At 45.2% G+C, this 24,921-nt stretch overlaps 1 protein-coding gene and 1 pseudogene across 1 annotated transcript in view; both read right to left on the reverse strand.

The window, feature by feature from the left end:
- The window catches only part of LOC126412852 (myrosinase 1-like), a 173,603-nt gene that overhangs the window by 88,959 nt on the left and 59,723 nt on the right, over positions 1–24,921 (reverse strand). The window lies entirely within an intron of this gene.
- On the reverse strand, positions 10,978–11,095 carry LOC126413622 (5S ribosomal RNA; annotated as a pseudogene).

Consider the following 24,921-nt stretch of genomic DNA (forward strand, 5'->3'; position numbering starts at 1 on the left):
ACTGGACCAATCACGATTGAAGAGAATCGTTCAACGTGACAGAAGTGCAACCCTTCCGCAAATTGCTGCAGATTTCAATGCTGGGCCATCAACAAGTGTCAGCTGCGAAACATTCATCGACGTGGGCTTTCGGAGCTGAAGGCCCAATCTTGTACCCTTGATGACTGCACGACACAAAGCTTTACGCCTCGCCTGGGTCCGTCAATACCTACATTGGACTGTTGATGACTGGAAACATGTTGCCTGGTCGGACGAGTCTCGTTTCAAATTGTATCGAGCGGACGAACGTGTACGTCATGAATCCACGGACGCTGCGTGTCAGCAGGGAACTGTTCAAGCTGGTGGGCCTCTTTAATGGTGTGGGACGTGTGCAGTTGGAGTGAAATCGGACTCCTGATACGTCTAGATACGACTCTGACAGGTGACATGTACATAAGCATCCTGTCTGATTACCTGAATTCATTCATGTCTACTTTGCATTCCGACGGACGTGGGCAATTTCAGCAGGACAATGCGACACCCCATACATCCAGAATTGCTACAGAGTGGCTCCAGGAACACTCTTCTGAGCTTAAACGCTTTCGCTGGCCACCAAGCTGCCCAGACATGAACATTATTGAGCATAAGGTTCAAATGGCTCTGAGCACTATGGGACTTAACTTCTGAGGTCATCAGTTCCCTAGAACTTAGAACTACTTAAACCTAACTAACGTAAGGACATCACACACATCAATGCCCGAGGCAGGACTCGAACGTACGACCGCAGCGGTCGCGCGGTTCCAGACTGTAGCGCCTAGAATTGCACGGCCACCCTGGCCAGCTACTGAGCATATCTGGGATGCCTTGCAACGTGCTGTTCAGAAGATATCTCCATCCCCTCGTACTCTTACGGATTTATGGACAGCCCTTCAGGATTCGTGATGTCAGTTCCCTCCAGCACTACTTCAGACATTAGTCGAGTCAATGCCACGTCGTGTTGCGGCACTTCTGCGTGCTTGCTGGGGTCCCACACGATATTGGGCAGGTGTACCAGTTTCTTTGGCTCTTCAGTGTAAAAGAACTTGTTATATCTATATTTACTTTTCTTGAATCTTCTCCTTGATTTCAGTAACACTCTATCTCGAATGACGAATTTTAGTTTTTGCATTGAACCCTTCTGATTTTCAAAAATCCGAGTTTGATTCACGTACAAAATTACATGCTTCTAAGGCAACCCAGCCTGCAACACAATTATTCTAGATGACACAACACTACTTCTAAACTTATCAACATATCCGAATAGCATCGATGTATACTACTTTTTTACATTTAACTTCGCATCGTACTCATTGCCGTTGTTTAATCCTTCCTCGTTACATTCTTCCTCACCTAGCGTTTCAGTCAGTAGAACAGATCAACTTCTCTTGTCGGATTATGGTCTTCACTTTGGTCCCTTATCATACATTTATCTTCACTCACTTCTTCCACTTTCTCCGGTGCATTCAATATCGCACCGACAAACTCCATCAAATTAAAAATGTCAAATACAGGACCTCTCTCTCCTAGTATCCGTCTCTTTGTCGTCAGATTCGTTGGTCCACATCTCCTCCCATTCTTTTTCATCCTCACATTCTTATTCACTATCTTTCTCACTTATTCCTGTGATTGAATTTGGATTCGTGCCGTTCACGGAATCTTATCTTCGTGCTGTTATAGAATTCTTTTCTGCTTTGTGATAGGCGTCCTCGCAGCTCACATCTCTCATCTGTTCCATTTCATTTCTAAATGGTATATCTACCTCCTCATCATTCATGACAACGATACCTAGTGCATCAAATTTTCCTTCTCCTGAGTGTTCTGCATTATCCCTAAACCTTAGCTTAATTTCTTCATTGTTCAGATGCACCATAGCTAATCTTTCCTCCAACTACAAAAAAACTTGGTAATATTTTAAAAAGTCGAGCGCTTATATCATTTTTACTGTTAGGTTATGTATCACTAGAAAGTCTGCACTGAGCACATGTGACTGGCCACCCAGTCCACTATTACTTGTTCTTCCACATCTGCGCCCTTCCATTCACCGTGCTGTGTATTTTCGTGCCATGCATTTTGACGTTGGCCATATCGTCTTTGTGTCTCATGTTTTATACATTTCTTTAGCTGTCACCAACACCTAACTTCCTGAGTCCATGTTTACATCCATAATTGGGTACACAATATCTTCTATCTTGTTGTCGAATTTCTTCATTCCTCGTGAAAATGGTTTCTTTAGCTCTTCATGATTCTCAAACAAGTCTCCCAGTAGACTGAAGTTGGAGCCTTAGCCCCATGTCAAATTCTCTGATTATTTCTTTGCGCCACGTTCTGCTGATTTCTCTCAGGCTTTGGATTGTGGACCTCCCATTATTTCTTCGATAATGTGGCTTATGTTTTTGTCCTCATTATCCACATTGGTTCTGGCAGTTCCACGGAATTCAGTTTCTTTTAGGTGAATGCCTTGCACTCCAATTCTGATCGTCGTGTTGGTACCTCTCTCGTTGGAAACCAGCTACTTCACTCCCGCACCATAATCGCACCCAAACACCTGAAATAAGTGCTGGAATGGTCTCACACCTTGCGTATTTCAGCCTAATGTAATAAGGTCTCTTAGTAGGTGATAAGGCAAATTTATCAAACAAATCCTAATCAGCTCTGTTGAATCATATGGTGTGTCTAGGAACTGGTCGCGGCTAACCAAACCTTTAAAATATTGAATCGGGTCTGACAATCTGGGATTTACGCATGTCCCCATCACGAGAATTCCTAATTTTACTTGATCCAATTTAGCCTGTGTCATGTGTATGACACGGACATAGCCTCCATGAAACTATCCTATCCAAATTTTTGGATGCAAACTGTTTGAAGTATCGAGAACAGCGAGGATTTTTCTACTGAAATGAAGTGTGTTCAGATTGTATCCTCATCGGTGACTGATATACTGCCGCTACCGTTGCAGCTGAATTTATGGGTTGAGATCAATGTTCAATGTGTGGGCACGCCTCTAACACGACAGAGTCTGCCTGTTAGGTCTCGTAATTCTTTTGCTTCACTCCTGCTGGTACAACTATCTTTTCCACTAATTTCCATGTTGCTGCTAACATCTTTTTCCTTCTGCAATGCAACGAATGCATCCCAATTCCATCGATTGATGTGAGCCTGTGTCTCATTAAATTGTAATAATGATCGCGCGAATTGGTCAGAATGGTCCTATCAGACAAAGAATCTTTATGCATAGACAACTGTTCTCTAGCTGTGTTCAAAACTTCGACTCGGTCGTCTCTTTCCTTGTTGCATGCTTCTGAAAATTAAAACGTTCTTTAACAATGTTTACCTCTTCTGTGACTTATCCTTTTCGTGTACTAATTGTTTCAGTGCTCTTTGCATTAATATCAACATTTTTTTAAAATTATTTGGCAGTTTGTTTAGTGTTTTAGGCCATTGTCTCTAATTTATTATCATGTGAAACTCAGCTCGCCCTATTTGCCCAAGAAATTCACAGTGCCGTAGACACTGGCGAGCAGATTGATGCCGTATTCCTGGACTTCAGGAAGGCATTTGATACGGTTCCGCACTTACGTTTAGTGAAAAAAATACGAGCTTACGGAATATCGGACCAGGTTTGTGATTGGATTCAGGATTTCCTAGAAGAAAGAACACAACATGTCATTCTTAACGGTTCAAAATCTGCAGATGTAGAGGTAATTTCGGGAGTACCGCAGGGAAGCGTGATAGGACCTTTATTGTTTACAATATACATAAATGACTTAGTTGACAACATCGGTAGCTCCGTGAGGCTATTTGCAGATGACACGGTTGTCTACAAGAAAGTAGCAACATCAGAAGACTCGTACGTACTCCAGGAGGACCTGCAGAGGATTAATGCATGGTGCGACAGCTGGCAGCTTTCCCTAAACGTAGATAAATGTAATATAATGCGCATACATAGGGGCAGAAATCCATTCCAGTACGATTATGCCATAGGTGGTAAATCATTGGAAGCGGTAACGACCGTAAAATACTTAGGAGTTACTATCCGGAGCGATCTGAAGTGGAATGATCACATAAAACAAATAGTGGGAAAAGCAGGCGCCAGGTTGAGATTCATAGGAAGAATTCTAAGAAAATGTGACTCATCGACGAAAGAAGTAGCTTACAAAACGCTTGTTCGTCCGATTCTTGAGTATTGCTCATCAGTATGGGACCCTTACCAGGTTGGATTAATAGAAGAGATAGACATGATCCAGCGAAAAGCAGCGCGATTCGTCATGGGGACATTTAGTCAGCGCGAGAGCGTTACGGAGATGCTGAACAAGCTCCAGTGGCGGACACTTCAAGAAAGGCGTTACGCAATACGGAGAGGTTTATTATCGAAATTACGAGAGAGCACATTCCGGGAAGAGATGGGCAACATATTACTACCGCCCACATATATCTCGCGTAATGATCACAACGAAAAGATCCGAGAAATTAGAGCAAATACGGAGACTTACAAGCAGTCGTTCTTTCCACGCACAATTCGTGAATGGAACAGGGAAGGGGGGATCAGATAGTGGTACAATAAGTACCCTCCGCCACACACCGTAAGGTGGCTCGCGGAGTATAGATGTAGATGTAGATGTAAAACAACACACACATTCGTCAGCTTTCTGGATCCGCTGTGTTTGAGCTTTGATCTTCTTATGTAACTTTCTTAATTCGTTGACATTTTCCTTATACTATTTCTCACTCTTTTGTCTATGTTCTCGATCTTTTCGTCTATTTTTTTGAATTGTTTATCTTCCTTTTTCGTCTCTTCGTCGTCCTTCCTTAATAGTTGTTTGCACTGTTCGTCATTCTTCTCTTTTAATATTTTGAAATGTTCGTCACTATGCAAAATGTTGTATCAAAGATGTTTCTAAACCAAATGCTGCTGGAGTCTGAGCATTTGGTTCATGACTGACGACACTCTTTGCCACTTTTTCACGACAGGCAGCTTCGGATGCTTCCATTGGCTGTGATATAATCACATTATCCTTGCCTTTGGATCCTGTTTAAAAAGTATCCCCGCTATTCTGCGTATTAATCTGTTTCTCTTCTAAATTTACTCCACACTGTGAGATTTCTCTTCATAGGTGGTTAAAATAACACTGCTGAATACTTTCCTGTTGAATCTTCATGTTCAACCACTATCTACTGCTTCTAAATTACCAGACAGTTTCTCTCATCCTTGCTAGATTTCTCAGTCACAGACACGTAACATTTGGCGTACTATAAGAAAAATAACATTCAGTATTCCTAACACTTGCGCACAACCTTCAGGATCTCGACGAAATTCGATAGACATACGTACATAACACAGAAAACCCTCCAAAAAATACAAAATATGCACAGAGAACCCCTCCAAAAGTTCTACGACGTTCTTCAAACTGGAAAACTGATTGATACAAACTTCCTCTTCTTACTGAAAGAAAATGCATGGATTAGTTATGCACCAGCTATTTAATTATATTTTAAATTTGTTCTTTTAATGATTGTTAAGGTTGCAATAATGATTTTTTCTGCACTCCACTTACTGTTGAGGAAAAGACAAAATTTTAACTTAAAGTAAAAGTTCTGAGGTTTAATCAGGAGTCTCCAGGGAATCGAAATGCCGGTCATGTGTCACCAGTTTTTTATATGAGATTATGGCTGAGCCATCGACATGAAACATGGTTGTTGCAAACTTACAAATGACGAAAATAGGAAGTTTCATCAGACTGCTGAACTAAACAATGATCACTATAAACCCCCATTCATAACAGTTCGCTATGGACTTCTAGTTAAACATAAGTGCACAAAGACATGAAACCGTTACGTTCCTTAAGTACTAAAATACAACGGAATTACTGTAACAGCACCTTGGTAAAGATCAGGTAAAGAGATGAAATAAATATGTTGAAGCCAACATAACATTAGGAGGAATAATTAAGTTCAAAAAAATTGCACATTGACTGTCGGATATTAATAAGTTAAGGAAGGACTACGGAAAGAACTGTGCACGAAAACACTATGGTGACTGAGCACATGCTGAGTTAGAGATAGCTAATTATTGTTGTTGTTGTGGTGGTGGTCTTCAGTCCAAAGACTGGTTTGCTGCAGCTCTCTGTGTTACTCTATCCTGTGCAATCTTCTTCATCTCCAAGTAACTCCTGCAACTACATCCTTCTGAGTCTGCTTAATGTCTTCATCTCTAGGTCTTCCTCTCCAGTTTTTACCCTCCACACCGCCATCCAGTACTACACTGGTGAGCCCTTGATGCCTCAGAACATGTCCTACCAACCGATCCCTTCTTCTAGTCAAGTTGTGCCACAAATTCCTCTTCTCCCCAATGCTATTCAGTAGCTCCTCATTAGTTACATGATATACCCATTTAAACTTCAGCATTCTTCTGTAGCACCACATTTCGAAAGCTTCTATTCTCTTCTTGTCTAAACTATTTATCGTCCATGTTTCACTTCTATACATGGCTTCACTCCACACGAATACTTTCAGAAAACACTTCCTGACGCTTAAATCTATACTCGATATTAACAAATTTCTAGTCTACATTTTATATCCTTCCTACTTTGACCATCATCATTTATTTTGCTTCCCAAATAGCAAAACTCATCTACTACTGTAAGTGTCTCATTTCCTAATCTAATTCCCTCAGCATTATCCTCGTTTTGCATTTGTTGATGTTAATCTTATATCCCCCTTTCAAGACACTGTCCATTCCGTTCAACTGCGCTTCCAGGTCCTTCACTGTCTCTGACAGAATTACAATGTCATCGGCAAACCTTAAAGTTTTTATTTCTTCTTCTTGGATTTTAATTACTACTCCATTTTTTTTTGTTTCCTTTAATTAACGTTCTCGAATTAAAAACGCAAAGACCACAACATCTGTCTGAAAACTATGAGTTCAACGTTTCATTTGGTTTGTGAACACTGCAGTTGCTCACTGTACTTAACGTTGCATGTGCCCGTTACTTGTGGCAGAAGTTCAGAGTCAACTGGTTTGCACCGAACGGCTGCTGTCCCTCAACGCCCGGAATCGAAGTCACTCTCTCGGCTGAAGCATCCTGTGACGTTTCAATGGTGGACGTAAGTTCCAAAGAGCGTTTCCAGCAAGAATTAGAATTTTTACTCTGTCCTTTCGCGTGTGTGCTTTGTGCATGAATTTGAGCACCAATGTCAGTAATTCTTCTGAGTGCCAAACAACCAAGTCCATTTTAGTATGCTACAATCTCTTTTCCATAGTTTTAACATAATCAACCAGTCATGTGGGTTTTTGGTGCTGGAGTTCAGAAACAAGCAGCTTATCACTCCCGCCTTCTGTTTCGTGTCTGAGCCTACCAGGCCTGCACCACATACATACAGTGATTTCAGTTCTCCGACTCTAGATTTTATTTGTATTATCAATAAGAAACAATAAGAGCAGCTACTGCTCTTACTGTTTCTTATCAGAGTTGAAAACAAGGCAGTTAAATTTGCGCCACCCTGACGACTGCGGGTCCTGTGTTCTTAAATAAGAAAAAGGCCAGATGGCCCTCCATCTCACTCCACTTCAAATATCATATCTCTCCTTCAGCTCTGGCATTTCCCAGGATACGGGCTTACTGCAGAGAGCGGGTCCCTGCAACACTCCGCTTCCTCATTGTATGTTCTCGGCATGTCCCTTGGTGCCGGTGGACTGCCCACGTTAAAAACACGGTACAATGGCCTCCTGTCATTTAATACACGAAACAGATGGCACCTCTTTGGCGGAGCTTAGCACACATGCAGTACACTGGCGCAAACTTTCCGCCTAGCTGCTCGCTTCCTGACGTAGCGGCAGGGAATGACTCTGTCCCCTGCTTGGCTGGCCTATGTTCAACTTGCACTCAGTACGATTCCCAGTTACATTTAAACAGACCTCCAGGAGAAGAATTTAATGTGGAAATGCATGTAATTAGCTATAGCAAACACTGAGAGTATCTCTAAACATACTTTCACTCTCATTTCTAGCTTGGGCTTAATTTAAGTTGGCTGGATTTATTAATTTATTTGAGTTTGATTATAATACATTGCAATTTTGACAAAGCGATTACATAACGATAGCGCTTATTATTTTCAGGATTGTGTGGATAATATTTTCCACAAAGTCTGATAGTATGTCTCCAGTCTCACACATTCTACACACCAACTTAAATAGTCACTTAGTTATACTTTTCCCAATCATTTCAGAAATTCTGAAGGAAAGTTGTATACGTATTGCGCCTTACTTAATCACACCGCCGGGCAAGTCCTCCCCTCTGATAGAGGCCTTCAGCGTACACCTCCCACATACCTGCTGTCTCCTCTACGTTTAACAGTAGAATCGCCATTGCAATCTTAATGATTCACTCTTGATTTTAATTTAACCGAAAGAAGTTGTTTTAACTCTTCTATATTTGAATTAATTTTTCCGACGACCATTTCTTTCTTGACTTCTTCATATGTTTTTACGAGCCATTTCGCCTTATCTTCCCTGCATTTCTAATTTATTTCATTCCTGAGTAGCTTACATTGAGGTATTCCTGTCATTCCGGAACATGTTTATACTTCCTTCTTTCGTCAATCTTTTGAAGCATTTCCTTTGTTGCTGAAGGTTTCTTCGTCATTGCCTTCGTTGTACTTACGTTTATCTGGCAAACTCCTGTAACTGCCCTTCTTAATGACGTCCATTCCTCTTCAACTGAACTTCGTACTGTGGACTTTATACTGTGCATGAACTCCTCTCAATCCTCGTAAGCCTTCCACCAGTGCACTGCCTACAATCCCGCTATTCACTACAGTAAGGAGACCATCCTTCTCTGACAACATAAGAAAAGCCTGAATTTATCTCTTCAACTCCCTCTCAGTTCCAGATGACCCTAGTTGCGATTACGCCATATTACTTGTAGCCCGTGAGGGCACAAATACATCGGTACCACCTCTTGCTTCTCGCTTCTACAACTTAGAAAATATGTGGTACGTAAAAGTTAACACACTAATTACAACCCACGAGATTCGATGAGAATGAAATTTTGCTTCCTGCAACTGCTACATTGGTGTGCATATCTTCCGGACGAAAGCAACCTTCGCAAGATGCGTCACTGCTGATACAGCTCGATGAAACTTGGATCATACATAGGATGAACTACTACAATGCAGTACAGGAGGTAACAGAAAGAAATTCCCAATGAGACGAACATAAATGACACTTTCCTTCAGAGACAATAATTAGACTGAACTCATCACAATTCGTGATACTCACCTGCACACTACAAAAATCGGCACATGGTTGTTGATAGGGGATGTGATGGCCACCGAGGACAGTACATGCTCTGAAACGAGCCCCCATGATGGCCACAAAGTTGTTAAGGATTTATTATGGTGAGGCGTTCCATTCATCCTCCAGCACAGTTGACAATGGCTGGACAGCCGTTGGAAAATGTGGACGTGCTGCAGCTCGCATCCCCAACACATCTCATGTGTGCTCGAAGGGACTAAAAAGAGGGTAAAGGTCCAGACCATTCTTCGAATATCGTCTTATTCCAAGAGCTCTTACACCTGCACAGTTTCGATGCAGTAGCGCAGAGTCACCCATAAAAACGAAGTCATCGCCGAATGCACTCCTGAAAAGAGGCACATGGGGAAGGGGGACAGTGTCAGTAACGTTAACCGGTGAGTGTTCTGTTTTCCAAGCTCTAGAAGTGGATCGCGCGGGGCAGGCGCGTGGTCTTAGGCCCCTTGCCACGGTTCGCACGGCTCCCCCCGTCGGAAGTTCGAGTCCTCCCTCGGGCATGGGTGAGTGTGTTGTCCTTAGCGTAAGTTAAAGTTAGATTAAGTAGCGTGTAAGTCTAGGGACCGATGACCTCAGCAGTTTCGTCCCATACGAATTTACCACAAAATCCAATTTCCAATTTCTGGAAGTGGTTGCGCCCATATACCATTATGCCTTTCCACACATAGCACCTGGACCATTAAAACGGTGATATTCGACAATATTACTTGATGCATTTCGTGGTCCCACGTCTCGCCATGCGGGGGTACATCCAATATTGTCGAAAAAGATCGTTTTGGTGGTTCAGATGTTATGGCGTGGAGAGACATAATGTTTTATAGGTATACTGATCTCCAAATCATTGTACACGGTACAGTTACAGGCCAGTGTTGTTGTGACACTGTACTCTTTTCAGGAGTGAGTTCGGGCCTGATTTCATTTTTATGGATGACAATACACGACCCCATCAAACTGCACTGCTGGACGACCTCTTTGCACGGCGGATATTCTGGGAGTTTACTGGTCTGCCCGTTCGCAAACTTAAAGACTATAGAGCACATGTGGAATGCATTGAGAGGTTGTATTGCAGAACGTCCACATGCTTTATTTTACAGGTCCGTCTTGATCACACAAACTTTTACACTTGACTATTACCGGTCATAAAATATTCTAATGTAGTATCAAAGTCAATCTAAGCATGGTTCAAATGGCTCTGAGCACTATGGGACTTAACTTCTGAGGTCATCAGTCCCCTAGAACTTAGAACTACTTAAACCTAACTAACCTAAGGACATCACACACATCCATGCCCAAAGCAGGATTCGAACCTGCGACCGTAGCGGTCGCGCGGTTCCAGACTGTAGCGCCCAGATCCGCTCGGCCACCCTGGCCGGCAATCTAAGCATGTAGTTACATAGTAAGCGCTTAGTTGGCATGATAAAGACAGACCTGTACAATGAAAAACTAAACACCGTCCGAACAGGCCATGAAGGCCCATCGGTACCAACCGGCCGCCGTGTCATCCTCAGCCCACAGGCGTCACTGGATGCGGGTATGGAGGGGCATGTGGTCAGCTCACCGCTCTCTCGGCCGTGTGTCAGTTTTCGTTTCGGGAGTCGCCACTTCTCAATCAAGTAGCTCCTCAGTTTTGCCTCATGGGCTGAGTGCACCCCGTTTGCGAACAGCGCTCGGCAGACCGGATGGTAACCCATCCAAGTGCTAGCTCAGCCCGACAGCGCTTAGCTTCGGTGATCTGACGGGAACCGGTGTTACCACTGCGGCAAGGCCGTTGGCTGATCTATAAAATAAAGTGCCAAAATATGATCATGGACTCATTTTCAGACTTTATGTCTTCAATTGATAGGCGTCCACATACACCAATAACCATCCAACAGTTGTCAACCACACTAGTATAGGAATGGAACGGCCTGCCACAAAAACTTTTTACCAACATCGTGCCCAGCGTGGGATCACGTTGCAGAGCGTAAAATGCCATACAGGGTGATGACACACCCTATTAAGAAACATTTCCCGCCGTTTGTATTCATGGAGATTTCAATGTATTTATTGTCTTTGAATAAAAGTGTCATTTCTGTTTGTCTCACTGCGTATTTCTTTTAGTCACTTTCTGTGCTATATTGTAGCAGTTATATCTATATGTGGTTCATGTTTTATCGAGCTGTATTGCTTGTCAGTGACACAACATGCGAAAGTTACTTTTGTCCTTAAGTTTTGCACAACACTGTATATTACCTGTAATATGAAAACATGCACTCCCTTCATCCGGGCTATTACCCTGAGCCACGGTACCGTTCCAGAATTCCTATACACAACGTCACGTGCTTCCGCAACCAATAGTTCTAGAAATCTTCGCATCTTTCCTAATACCTTAAATAATATATTTTGACTCTGTATTCCGCACAAATTTCGTTGAGCTTCCTAACGTTTTTTATCAGCGAAAAAAATTGCTATTACCCCTGCATACTTATTCTGAATAATAAGCGTGATTTTCCCACAAAATTGATATTTGTGTTTGGCTGCGATTTTGGCGCACTGATAGATTATTTGGAGATTTATTCCATGCAAAAAGACTTCTAGCATATCTGTGTCTAGCATTGGTTCTGCTGTACTGAGGACTAACCTGCTGTACTGAGGCTTAACGCCTGCGATGTCTGCAACCAACATCACAGAAGTGCTTCGTAGATGCCTAACACACAGGGACAATTTTCTGAACGACACAGGGCCATGCTCCGACCGTCCTCGAGGAGGCGACCCTGTCCTCGGTCTGCACGGACGTGTTCACTTCCGCAAGACACGTGTCAAAAGCAGGCCCGGCTGTATCGTAGTGCTCAGTGGTATTTAGGGCAGTGGTCAGCCTAGACCAGATCACTGCGAGTAACTTCTCCTAGCCCAGGCGCTGATGCTGCAATGATTCCTCTGACACGATTGTCACTTGAGAAGCACATCCAAGACGTCGCTGTCGTTCACCTCGAACTTCGCGACCTCGGGAGCTGTCAGCTGTTGACTTATAGCGTTGGCGACTTCTTCGCCGAAGAAGACGGGGACTCTCTCGTCGTGGCAGTCTTGTGGACTTGTAAATTTAGTCCAGTTTAACTTTAAAATGGCTGCATGCTGGTCTTAAACAATCTTGCTCTCTATGGGACTTCAACTTCGTTCTGCTTGTACTATAACAGTTGGTGTCGTATGGGACTTTGACATTTACATTCGGGCACCAGAAATATTACTGATCTATTTCAAGAAGAGATTTATTTTGTGTTTTGTTTCAATCCATGTCGGAGGAGATGTGCTATTAATCTTGGATAAATAAACTTGTTCAGTTATCGGTACCTGAGAATTTTTTGTGGCGTCGCGGGAAACATATCAGGTTCTATGACCGCTTGTGGAAGATAATTTTCAGATGCAGATGTCAGATACAGTGGCAATACCGCAAACGCCCTAGGCACACTTAATTGCTGATAAACTAAGTATACTGTTACTAGTGCTTGATTCAGAAAGAATGTCCCCGGCATTCTGACGAGCCACGTCGTAACGTTTTCTAACCTTGTCTTTTAAAGTTCACTTTGTGAAACTTGACTTTCTCACGGCATATAGATTATACAAACTGTGGTGTCACCGCCAGACACCACACTTGCTAGGTGGTAGATTAAATCGGCCGCGGTCCATTTAGTTCATGTCGGACCCGCGTGTCGCCACTGTGTGATCGCAGACCTAGCGCCACCACAAGGCAGGTCTCGTGATACGAACAAGCACTCGTCCCAGTTGTACGAGGACATTGCTAGCGACTAGATGTACGAAGCCTTTCACTCTCATTAGCCGAGAGACAGAATAGCCTTCAGCTAAGTTAATGGCTACGAACTAGCAAGGCGCCATTAGCCTTACAGTGATTGTAATTAAAGTCTCCTGTGTATAGTCAAGAGCGATGTACCACAATGATTGATTAAAGATAAGTATTAATCCAGCTACGTACTTTTCTTCATAGCATTAATTACGTAGCCTGTTCCAGTACTTGACGCCCGTCGGCGTGTGTGTGTACGCGTGCCTTTCTTTCGGCTACCCGTCACTGTGGACTGGCTGCGTTGTCAGTCCACTTCACAAACAACGGATGGTATCTTCGATAACCGCCGATACTTCAATAGGAGCGTATCCCGTCATTTTCAGGGCACAAATACAGGGTAAGAGCGCAGTATAAGGAAATTTAAAACGTCGGTATCCAGAGCATCAAAGTAACGTATGGTAGGATTTTTCTCCGTAATTAGACGTTAAATATCCACCAAACTCACGATAACATGTTAGAACAGTGAAGGGTAGCTTCCAAAAGTGTCCCGAATAAAAAAACTGATAATAACGGACTTAGACTAAAAACGAAGACTAACATATGGTAGCAAATCTCGCAGAAAAGACTAGCTTAATATGAAGAAAACCAGTGTGAACAATACCCGTACAGTGAAGGGAAACGATCATAATTCTGAATTATAGACATATTATAGGTAAAAGTCATAAACTGTCGATAGTGAAGAAAATTGATTACGAGTAACGTAAAGCGATACGCCGAGCGACGGAACGCAAAGTCCCGAGAGTAGGTCGCAGTGCGCCAGCTGACACGCACTACGCGTGAGTTTCGCGAGTAGGCCAAACTGCGCTGGCCACAGCGAACCGGTGTTGCTAAGCACGACTCGTGTTTCCGCGCCCAACCGCGGGAGTCAGCAGCTTACGCGAGCTCACAGTCCCCACCTGGTCCCGCGAACCATGTGGCCGGCTGACGTGCGGAGCTGACCGCGGCGCTCGGTGTCGATCGGACATCGCCGGCGAAGCCACCCAGCCCACATTCGGCCTCGTTCTGTGACGTATCGCTTTTGGGACTTACGTGTCACAATGTGGTGCCCCACACGCAATACACACCAAATAAAGGTCACTCTTTAAGAACTATAACACAGATTCGCAATCCTGGATCGAGCACGCCAACTAAGTGGTGCTAACACCACACCCAAGTCCACGAAAGGGACGCATAGTAGAGCGCAGAGCAGCACCAGTTGCAAAGTATCGCCTATAGGCATGGCGTCTGGTGCCCACGAATATGCCGTCATGTCACCGAGCCAGAAGATCGCTGCAATTGACGAGCTATTAAATGACATTGGGGCGGAATTAAAGGCGAAACACGTATCGAGTAGCGTACTGAATACGATAAGGAATAAAATATTCCCTTTGGCTTTCCAACTCACGTCAGCAGAAGCAAAGGTCGAGCTGCTGCAAGAGCAGAACAAAGATCTACTGCGCGAACTTCAGCACTCAGCTGACCCAGTTAAGGACCTTAGAATTGAGTCTCTCACAGAACAGGTCAACAAACTCGAGGAAGACAATACAAAACTCGCTGAAATAAACCAAGAGCTCAGGGACCAAATTAGGTTACTGAACAGGCACAGCAACAGGCCAAGACACTAACATACGCTGCGACACTCTCCACCGCACCCAAAGAACATAAACGCATTGAGGTGGCAAAAGCCAAGCAGGCAACCACTCTCTTCATAAAGTCTACCAACAACCAAGACACGAAAACAATAAAACAAACGTTGACAAAAACATCAACCCAAGACAAGACAACCTACACATTAAGTCAATAAGACAGCTGTGATTGTCGAATCAGCAACACAGGAGGACTGTAGGAAAATAATAGAAAAGACGAAAGATATTGAGAATATCGCGTGTGAGGGGCCCAGAAAGCGGCAACCTTTGGTGATAGTCTATCGAGTGACAGACACTATCTCGGACAGAGAATTTCTTGAGTGTTTATACGACCAAAATCTCAGTGACGATTTCACAAAAGACGAATTCGACAAAGACGTGAAAATCAGATTCCGCACAGGGCCCAAAGGAAAGGGATACAGCCACCAAGTGTTGGAAGTCACACCAAGAATTTATTGGTACCTCACCAAAAGAGGAAGGGTGTACATAGACTTCCAATCCCTATTTGTCAAAGACTTTACGTCAGTGAGCCAGTGTTACAACTGTTGTGACCTTGGCCATACAACCAAAGCCTGCGCAGACACAGGTACGACCTGTTCAAGGTGTGGCAAAAAGGGCCACAAACGCGCGGACTGTCGAGCATCAGAGCCCATAGATTGCATCCCGTGCAGGAACAGAAACCGAATTTGCAATAAGAGCAGGGGTGGCGTCTGCCAGACCTACAAACAGCTGCTTGATAGACTAATTGACAGTACTGACTATGGCAACTGAATACCCCCCTGAGTCAAACAACATGCTCCATAAATCAACGCCTGAAAAAATAAGATCATACAAGTCACCATCCACCAGGCACAGAAACCATCTACGTGCAATACTCTGGCGTAAGAGGCAAAAACTATTACCTGACGACTACCCCAACAATGGTCACATTCCAGGCTTGATACACAATACAAACCTGGAGGACAGCCATCATGCAATCACTGAATACATAGACGACCTAACACTCACAGGACAAATGTCACCAGAAGCCGCCAAATTAATCAAAAGACAAATAATGTACTGGATGACATTCCAGACGACCCTTATGAACAGGATAGACGAACTCGAAGACGAACTACTGAGAATAGACATGATAACCCCAAATCCTGATACCGACAGACCAGAAAACCATACCACACATGACCAACCAAAGCAACTGCACAAAACAGCGTTGCTAACCACTCAAGATCACCCATCCACTCCAGCACAACGACGCACATACGACACTACAAAATGCGAAGGACGCATCAAACCAATCAAATTCATACAAGGTGAGACCTTGAACCCAACGGTGCTAAACACAACCGTAACGCATGCAAGCACAACTGGAGTCCAAACGGAAAACATGGACAAATCAGACACCTCAGACTGTAATCAAATCAAACGCAAAATAACTCTCTCTGACTCACTGACAGAGGAAGAAGACGACGTCTATTATTGCCCTTACGCCAGAGATTGTAGTGTTCACAACAATGATATTCGACACCGTAATACCGACCTTGAACAGGCCACAGCGCCGGCAGACACCACGAATGCCACACAAAAAGCCGCAGCAACAACCGCAACAAAAGTCTGCGGACGGTCTGGCAACAGAGGCGATAGTGCGCATAACATACCAAAAGCTGTTATGTCTGTCACAGGTAGCGTAGACGAGCAGTCAAGTGGGAACCAAATCACGTCAAATCAATGCAGAATGGAGGCACAAACAACCAACACATCTGATACACATCAAGACTGCACAAACGAAACACACACAAAAAACAAACTAATCATCGCAGCCTTTAGGAAACTAAAACCGCATAGAAAACCCAAACAGCCTAAGAGAGTTCCGAAAGTGAAAGCGTGTGACGACCAATCGCGGCAATCGCAGGCTGCCTCAAAACCGAGTGATAAGAAAGTGCATACCCCTGATGATACCAACACCTTCGCAGCCCCCCAACCAATAACCTCAATGCCGATGCCCAAGGAAACCCCCACAATAACCGACGAGGAAGTCACTCCAAGGCCCCCCGCAGAGGTGCACAACAACGCCACTACACCATCACGACACGTCACGGCTGCAGAGACGCCAACACACGCCATCGACACCGATAGTTTTAGTTACGACAAGCTAGATATAAATGTAAAATTAAGTAGGCTAGAAAAAAGAGACATCTTAGAGACGGCACAGCGGATGCTCATCCGCACCCTACACCCGTACGGCCAATCTGTTTGTTTCCGTACATCAGAGCAAACCGATAGACTGATTCTCAAAACGGAGAATATTCCAACAGATCCAGGCAGCCTACTAGACCTGCTCCTGCAGGTGTGCGCCCGCAGGAAGGAACCATTCGATATGGACAAGCTTTAGAAGGATCACGTAAGGGCTCATGGGAGAACATACTTCGATTACAGTCAAACTGGCAGCAAGTGCTACGCCACAGTTAAACACCCAAACTGCTAATAGCACAGCTTAATGCTATGCAGAGTATACTTGTAAATTCGGAGCTCCCACGGGTCCTACGTGAACTAAAAAGTGACATTCTGTGCATACAGGAGCCCTACACTAGACAAGGGCATATCCCCAACTTTCCTCCAAGTGCGGTGACAGTTGCGGAGGGGACAGGCTGCATGGCATCTGTCATAATCCTAAACAAAGAAATACATCCAGTCAAAATTACAGAACGCTGTTCCGAGCACCTAGTTACAGTTGAAGTCACACACAAGGGGGATACTTGGATCATCGCGTCGCTGTACGCCCAATTTTGTCATTGCATCAAACCATACGCAGATCTCATCAGAGATGTTGCGCAATACGCTGGCAACAAAAAACTTCTCATCTGTGCAGACATAAATGCCAGATCAACCCTGTGGCATTCAGACAGAACTGACGACAGAGGTAGAATAATACACTCCTGGAAATTGAAATAAGAACACCGTGAATTCATTGTCCCAGGAAGGGGAAACTTTATTGACACATTCCTGGGGTCAGATACATCACATGATCACACTGACAGAACCACAGGCACATAGACACAGGCAACAGAGCATGCACAATGTCGGCACTAGTACAGTGTATATCCACCTTTCGCAGCAATGCAGGCTGCTATTCTCCCATGGAGACGATCGTAGAGATGCTGGATGTAGTCCTGTGGAACGGCTTGCCATGCCATTTCCACCTGGCGCCTCAGTTGGACCAGCGTTCGTGCTGGACGTGCAGACCGCGTGAGACGACGCTTCATCCAGTCCCAAACATGCTCAATGGGGGACAGATCCGGAGATCTTGCTGGCCAGGGTAGTTGACTTACACCTTCTAGAGCACGTTGGGTGGCACGGGATACATGCGGACGTGCATTGTCCTGTTGGAACAGCAAGTTCCCTTGCCGGTCTAGGAATGGTAGAACGATGGGTTCGATGACGGTTTGGATGTACCGTGCACTATTCAGTGTCCCCTCGACGATCACCAGTGGTGTACGGCCAGTGTAGGAGATCGCTCCCCACACCATGATGCCGGGTGTTGGCCCTGTGTGCCTCGGTCGTATGCAGTCCTGATTGTGGCGCTCACCTGCACGGCGCCAAACACGCATACGACCATCATTGGCACCAAGGCAGAAGCGACTCTCATCGCTGAAGACGACACGTCTCCATTCGTCCCTCCATTCACGCCTGTCGCGACACCACTGGAGGCGGGCTGCACGATGTTGGGGCGTGAGCGGAAGACGGCCTAACGGTGGGACCGTAGCCCAGCTTCATGGAGACGGTTGCGAATGGTCCTCGCCGATACCCCAGGAGCAACAGTGTCCCTAATTTGCTGGGAAGTGGCGGTGCGGTCCCCTACGGCACTGCGTAGGATCCTACGGTCTTGGCGTGCATCCGTGCGTCGCTGCGGTCCGGTCCCAGGTCGACGGGCACGTGCACCTTCCGCCGACCACTGGCGACAACATCGATGTACTGTGGAGACCTCACGCCCCACGTGTTGAGCAATTCGGCGGTACGTCCACCCGGCCTCCCGCATGCCCACTATACGCCCTCGCTCAAAGTCCGTCAACTGCACATACGGTTCACGTCCACGCTGTCGCGGCATGCTACCAGTGTTAAAGACTGCGATGGAGCTCCGTATGCCACGGCAAACTGGCTGACACTGACGGCGGCGGTGCACAAATGCTGCGCAGCTAGCGCCATTCGACGGCCAACACCGCGGTTCCTGGTGTGTCCGCTGTGCCGTGCGTGTGATCATTGCTTGTACAGCCCTCTCGCAGTGTCCGGAGCAAGTATGGTGGGTCTGACACACCGGTGTCAATGTGTTCTTTTTTCCATTTCCAGGAGTGTAAATGACATCATCCAAGAAAACAGACTACACGTACTCAACAAGGAAGGACATCACCCGACTCACATCGGACACAACGGTCATTCATCAAACATAGACATTACCCTCGTTAATAATGCCGCCATCAACCACGTACGAGACTGGACCGTACATGACCAGATCACTGCTAGCGACCACAACATCATCACACTAACCTTAAGTGGCACACCAAACGTCAACACAGAAACACTACCAAAAAGACTATTATTTGACAAAACAGACTGGGACAGGGTCAGACTAAAAATACATGAGCACATACCGCAAGACATCACCGGCAGTGTTGATTACAGAGCACACATGCTGACAGATATCATCACACACACACAGAGCACCTGCATACCCACACAAAGAATGACAAAACACCAAAATATTCCCTGGACTACACAATTAACACGACTCAAACAATACTCAAAACGTAAACGTAAACTTTACCATCGAGCAATGTCAGATAGAGAAAGACAATTACGACTACACGACTACCGGCTTGCCAAGGATAAATATAAACTTGAGCTGAATAAGACCAGGAAAGACCATTGGAACAGCCATGTAGCAGCACAAACACAACTAAACATTTGAGGCGAACCATACAAAATCGTGACAGAGAAAATTAAGAGCCCACTGGTTCTGGGAACGCTGCGACAGGAGGATGGTGAGATGACTAAGGGCTGGAGACGCACAGCGGAGTTCCTGCTGAGCAAACTCCTGCCCGACGACATCGCAGACACAGACACACCACAACATGCAGCACCGAGACGCGAAGTAGACACAGTAAACACCACACCAACCGTCACCTGTCCATTTGCGCAGGAAGAAATGGCGACAGCGATCTCAGAACTCAAAAACAAAAAGGCGCCTGGACCGGATGGTATCCACTCTGAGGTACTGAAACAAATTGCACCGCAGATCACCCCGTTTCTCACAACGTTGTTAAACGATGCATTAAGGCTGGGCCGTGTGCCTGCAGTGTGGAAGACCTCGAAGGTGGTTATCATCAAAAAGGCTCCAGACAAAGACCCATCAGACCCCAAGTCATACAGACCAATTTGCCTTATCAATACACTCGGTAAAGTACAAGAAAAACTACTCTGCAAAAGACTACAAGCACACCGAACACTACGGGGACTGACACCACACCAATACGACTTCAGGGAAGGGAAATCTATAGACGACGCAATTAACAGAGCACTCCAAATAGTACACGACACACCCTCCAAATACACACTTGCAATTATGATAGACATCTCAGGTGCCTTCGACAACCTCTGGTGGCCGGCCTTGTTCAAGAGGCTCAGACACCTGCAGGTACCGGAGTCTCTGTATAATAGTTTCATGGACTACTGCAAAGACAGAACGGTCGTTTGGCAAATGGACAACCAGAAAGTGATTAAACGAATTACAAAAGGCTGTCCACAACGGTCGATCTGCGGCCCCATCTTCTGGGACATAGTTATAGAACCGCTCCTACAGTTACTAGAGGAGCACATCTTGACAGATGGAGCTGTCGCTTATGCTGATGATCTACTCGTCGTAGTTTCAGCAAATAACCGTGCCCAGCTAGAAGAAAGAGCCAATGGAACACTTAGGACAATAACCCAATGGTGCACAGATAATAAATTAAAGATAGCAGGAAACAAAACAACTTATACATTGCTAAAGGGTATCCTGCGCAGGAACCCAATAGTCAAAATCGGGGACACAAACATAAAAAGACTAGCAGTTACACGCTATCTAGGAGTATACATTGATGAACGATTGAACTTCCACGAACACATGCGAATATGCACAAACAAAGCAGAAAAGATACTACACAAACTGGCTAGGCTAAATTCGGAACAATTCAGACTACCCCTGTCAGTGACACGAACATACCATTGCGCTCTCTTCGAGTCAGTTCTATGCTTTGCTGCTAGTACGTGGGCCCAGAGGTTAAATCTCTCAACCAACAGAACCATTGTACGTCGAGGCCAAAGAAGTGTTCTACTTCGACTAACAGGGGCATTCAACACAACATCAAATGACGCACTATGTGTCGTCATGGGAATTTTCCCCATAGATATCACCATCAGGTACCGCGCAGCAATGTACTGGCTTAGGATGGGGAGAATAGACCAGGTTCGGCAGATCACTGGTGTACAGATTGAGACAACACGCCAACTCAGAGCATGGCGAGTGGATACCTGGCAGAGCGAGTGGGCCAACAGCGATAAGGGCCGCCGTGTATACAACTTCTTCCCTGACATCCGGGAAAGACTAAAACTAAAACATATCGATCCCAGCCGCGGTATGGTACATTTCATCACAGGACATGGCCCTTATCCCACGCACCCGTACCGCGTGAGTCTGCAGCAGACTAATAGATGCACATGCGGGGAAGAAGGTTCCCCTGAACATACTGTCTTCTTCTGCGGACAACGCACGAACATAAGACACACAGTACACATAAATCGCCTGAACACACAGAACGAACTACATGCCATACTACGCGACCCGGAAAGGTGGACTGAACTAAACAAACTAACGGACGAAATCTCGAAGATCCAACAAATAGAATACTTGCGCAACAGACCCTACCGAAGGCAAGTCGGTCCAAACAGACGTCACGATGCCCAGGGGGACACAGATATGATTAGCACCACGAGTGATGAAGAAGAAACAGATACAGACCAGGGCACCAACACAGACATTGAAGCGTCCAGCGCGGATGATCTGTAGTGTCAACCAAGTCAAATTCAAAGAACAGAGTGGAACAGCCGACAAGAGGTGCACAAGTCACACAAAATCCTAAAAACAGATTGCACCTTATATATAAATAGTTAACAGCATTTCTATGACCAATAAGAGCTTAAAGCTAGGTACCTCTTCAAGGGACCTACGCCTTCCGTTAAGAGGCAGCGCACAGTCTGTATGGAAGGATCTTAATTGTGGTTCCTCTCTTTTGAGCCCAACCCGACGGATACCTATGGTAGATCGGGGAAAACCACCGTTCAAGTCGTGTTGTCGGCGGGGCCGGGAGGTGCTTGCGCCTGATGTACTCTATTAGGAGCCTTGTAGGCTCAACACAAACCGTTAGCGTCATTACCTTATTACTTTTACCACGAGTACCCTTTCATTAGCAACTTTGAGCCAAGCACAAAATCAGTTACCTCTCTACTGTATATCGTAAATAGTTTAGCAGGCTGGACATGGAGGTCTTAGTCTTACTTTCTAGCTTTAACGTACCCTAATCTCTTCTAGTTAAGGTAGTTTTTAGGATGGTAGATGTTAAAGGCATGGTGAGCAACGGCCAGCGTCTTGAGGGTCATTCCAAGACCCGGGCCGCCGCCCACAACCAGGTGACGGGCAATATTATACCTATAACTTCTCTATTCAGTTCTCTTCCTTCCTTCTTTCTAAATATTTAATTTCGTTTTGTTTATTAATATCTTACTTGATTTTGTATTAGTTATAAGTTTTTCTAATGCTGCACAAAAAAAAGATATCAAATGGATCTAAACAAAGCCCGCCTCCACGTGGCGGGACACGGGCAACGGTGTGAGTGGGGACGGGAGCCGGTGTGGTGTTACTTTCAGTCACTGCGGACCCCGGACCCAGTCACAGCGGCTAAGCGGCAATATACGACCCACCATAAGAAATTAGACGGTGGGTCATAAAATATAAGCAGCTAGTGAAAAAAAAAAATATCCAGAGCAACCACACACGCACATGCACACGCACACCGTAAACACTAGCGCCGTCACACAACGAAAGATGGGCGACCGTCAGCAGTCTCTGGTAGCAAATATTAACTGCAAGCGGGTGACTTACCATTAAAACGGATCAGTCGGAATTGCTTCATAATGTCATAATTTTCGAACGTCATGAATGACCAACGCATCGGGGAGGGAAAGTCAATATCTTTTTCACCTACATCGTGAAATGAATATTCGGATGGATTCATCGGATATTCTGAAAACCTATCCATAGTCTTCCTTCAACAAGGACTAAGTATCGTCTATATGTCTGAAAAATAGGCAGGTTTCATTGTGACCGACATCAGAACAACATCGAGATAATGGCATGCATTTACAGTTGTTGAGATACTGCTATTAAGAAAGAATTGAGATCAGATTAGTCAATATAAATAGGATGGAAGTTTTACCTTAAATTCTGCTTGTAGCCCTGCTCCCTTCTTCGTCAAACATCAGAGAGATGCAGTCGGTCTGCATCACCTGTTGGTAATTAATATTCATTATCGATAACTTCTGATGTTGGTCGTCTTTGGTTTTGTGGTGGCCTTATTAATTACGCTGTATGTGTGTTATCTTTCGGCAGATGTTCTGCATATAGATACTTAAAATTTCCGTGCACAGCTCCCTCTTATTGTATCTGTTTGAAAATAGCACTGAGCGCATTTATTGAAATATCGGGGATTATCGAAGACGCCACTCGGCTGCGTTCCCGTAAGTTGTTTAAACGTTCAATCAGTTCCATAAGTCTATAAGGGTCACGTGAACAATTGGCATCAACTTTAGAAGATTGTCTGAGCTGATAAGGAACGAATAAGACCCAATGAACGTATGTCCGACAATTTATAGTTACAGTAGGAGAGATCTTTTTATTCGTGCCACACAGCATCCTCTACAGAAGATATAGCCTCTAAAACAAAAAAGCGACGCACCTCGAAGGAATTATCCGAATGGGACGGAGAACAGTAGATGTGAAGAACATGTGCAGACGAACAAATGGGTACAATTTCAGAACAAGTGGATGATTTATTCAAGAGAATGAGCTTCAGAAATTGAGCAAGTCAGTTACGCGTTGGTCCACCTCTGGCCCTTATGCAAGCAGTTATTCGGTTTGGCATTGATTGGAGTTGTTGGATGTCCTCCCGAAGGATATCGTGCCAGATTCTGTCCAATTGGCGCGTTAGATCGTCAACATCCCGAGATCGGTCAGAGGGCTCTACCCTTAATTCTCCAAACGTTCTGAGTTGGGTAGATAATTGGCGATCTTGTTGCCCAAAGTGGGTTTGAAAAGTACGAAGACAAGCAGAAGGAACTCTCGTCGTGTGCGAGCGGGCATTATCTTGCTGAAATGTAAGCCCAGGATGGCTCGCCATGAAGGGCAAGGAAACGGAACGTATAATACTGACGATGTGCCGCTGTAGTGTGAGGGTGCCGTGGTTGGCAAGCGAAGGCGTCCTGCGGCGAAATGAAGTGGCAGGCCAGACTAGGAATTCCGTTGTTCGGGCTACAGTCGGGTCGGTACCCCACCGTTGTGCGAAGCGCCTCCAGACACGTTTTCGGCCTGGAATCTCGCTGAGTGGAGCTGAATTGTCTTCTGCGGTGAGTCGTGCTTCGACTCAGCCCCGACGATCAGTGAAGACGTGTCCGAACGGCGGTGGGATGCCGACTTGACTGTCACCCGCCACACGGCCCGCAACCAGGAGTGATGGTGTGGAGTGTCATTTCTTCATACAGCAGGACTTCTTTGGTTGATGTCCACGGTGTTCTTACAACACAGCAGTACGTCGATGATGTTCTACGCCCCGTTTTGTTTCCTTTCAAGCCAAACCACCCTTGTCTTACATCTCAGGAAGCTAATGTCCGCCTGCTCACTGCAAGCGTTTCTACTGGTTGTCTTCGTGTCTGCCAAACGCTGCCTTGGCCAGAAGGTCGCTCGATCTCTCCTCAATTGAGACAATATGGTGCATTATGGGCAGAGCCCTCCAACCAGCTCAGGCTTTTGACGCTCTACCGCTCCAAATGGAGAGGAC

Source organism: Schistocerca serialis, chromosome 7 (genome assembly GCF_023864345.2).
Source record: "Schistocerca serialis cubense isolate TAMUIC-IGC-003099 chromosome 7, iqSchSeri2.2, whole genome shotgun sequence".
NCBI lineage: Eukaryota > Metazoa > Arthropoda > Insecta > Orthoptera > Acrididae > Schistocerca > Schistocerca serialis.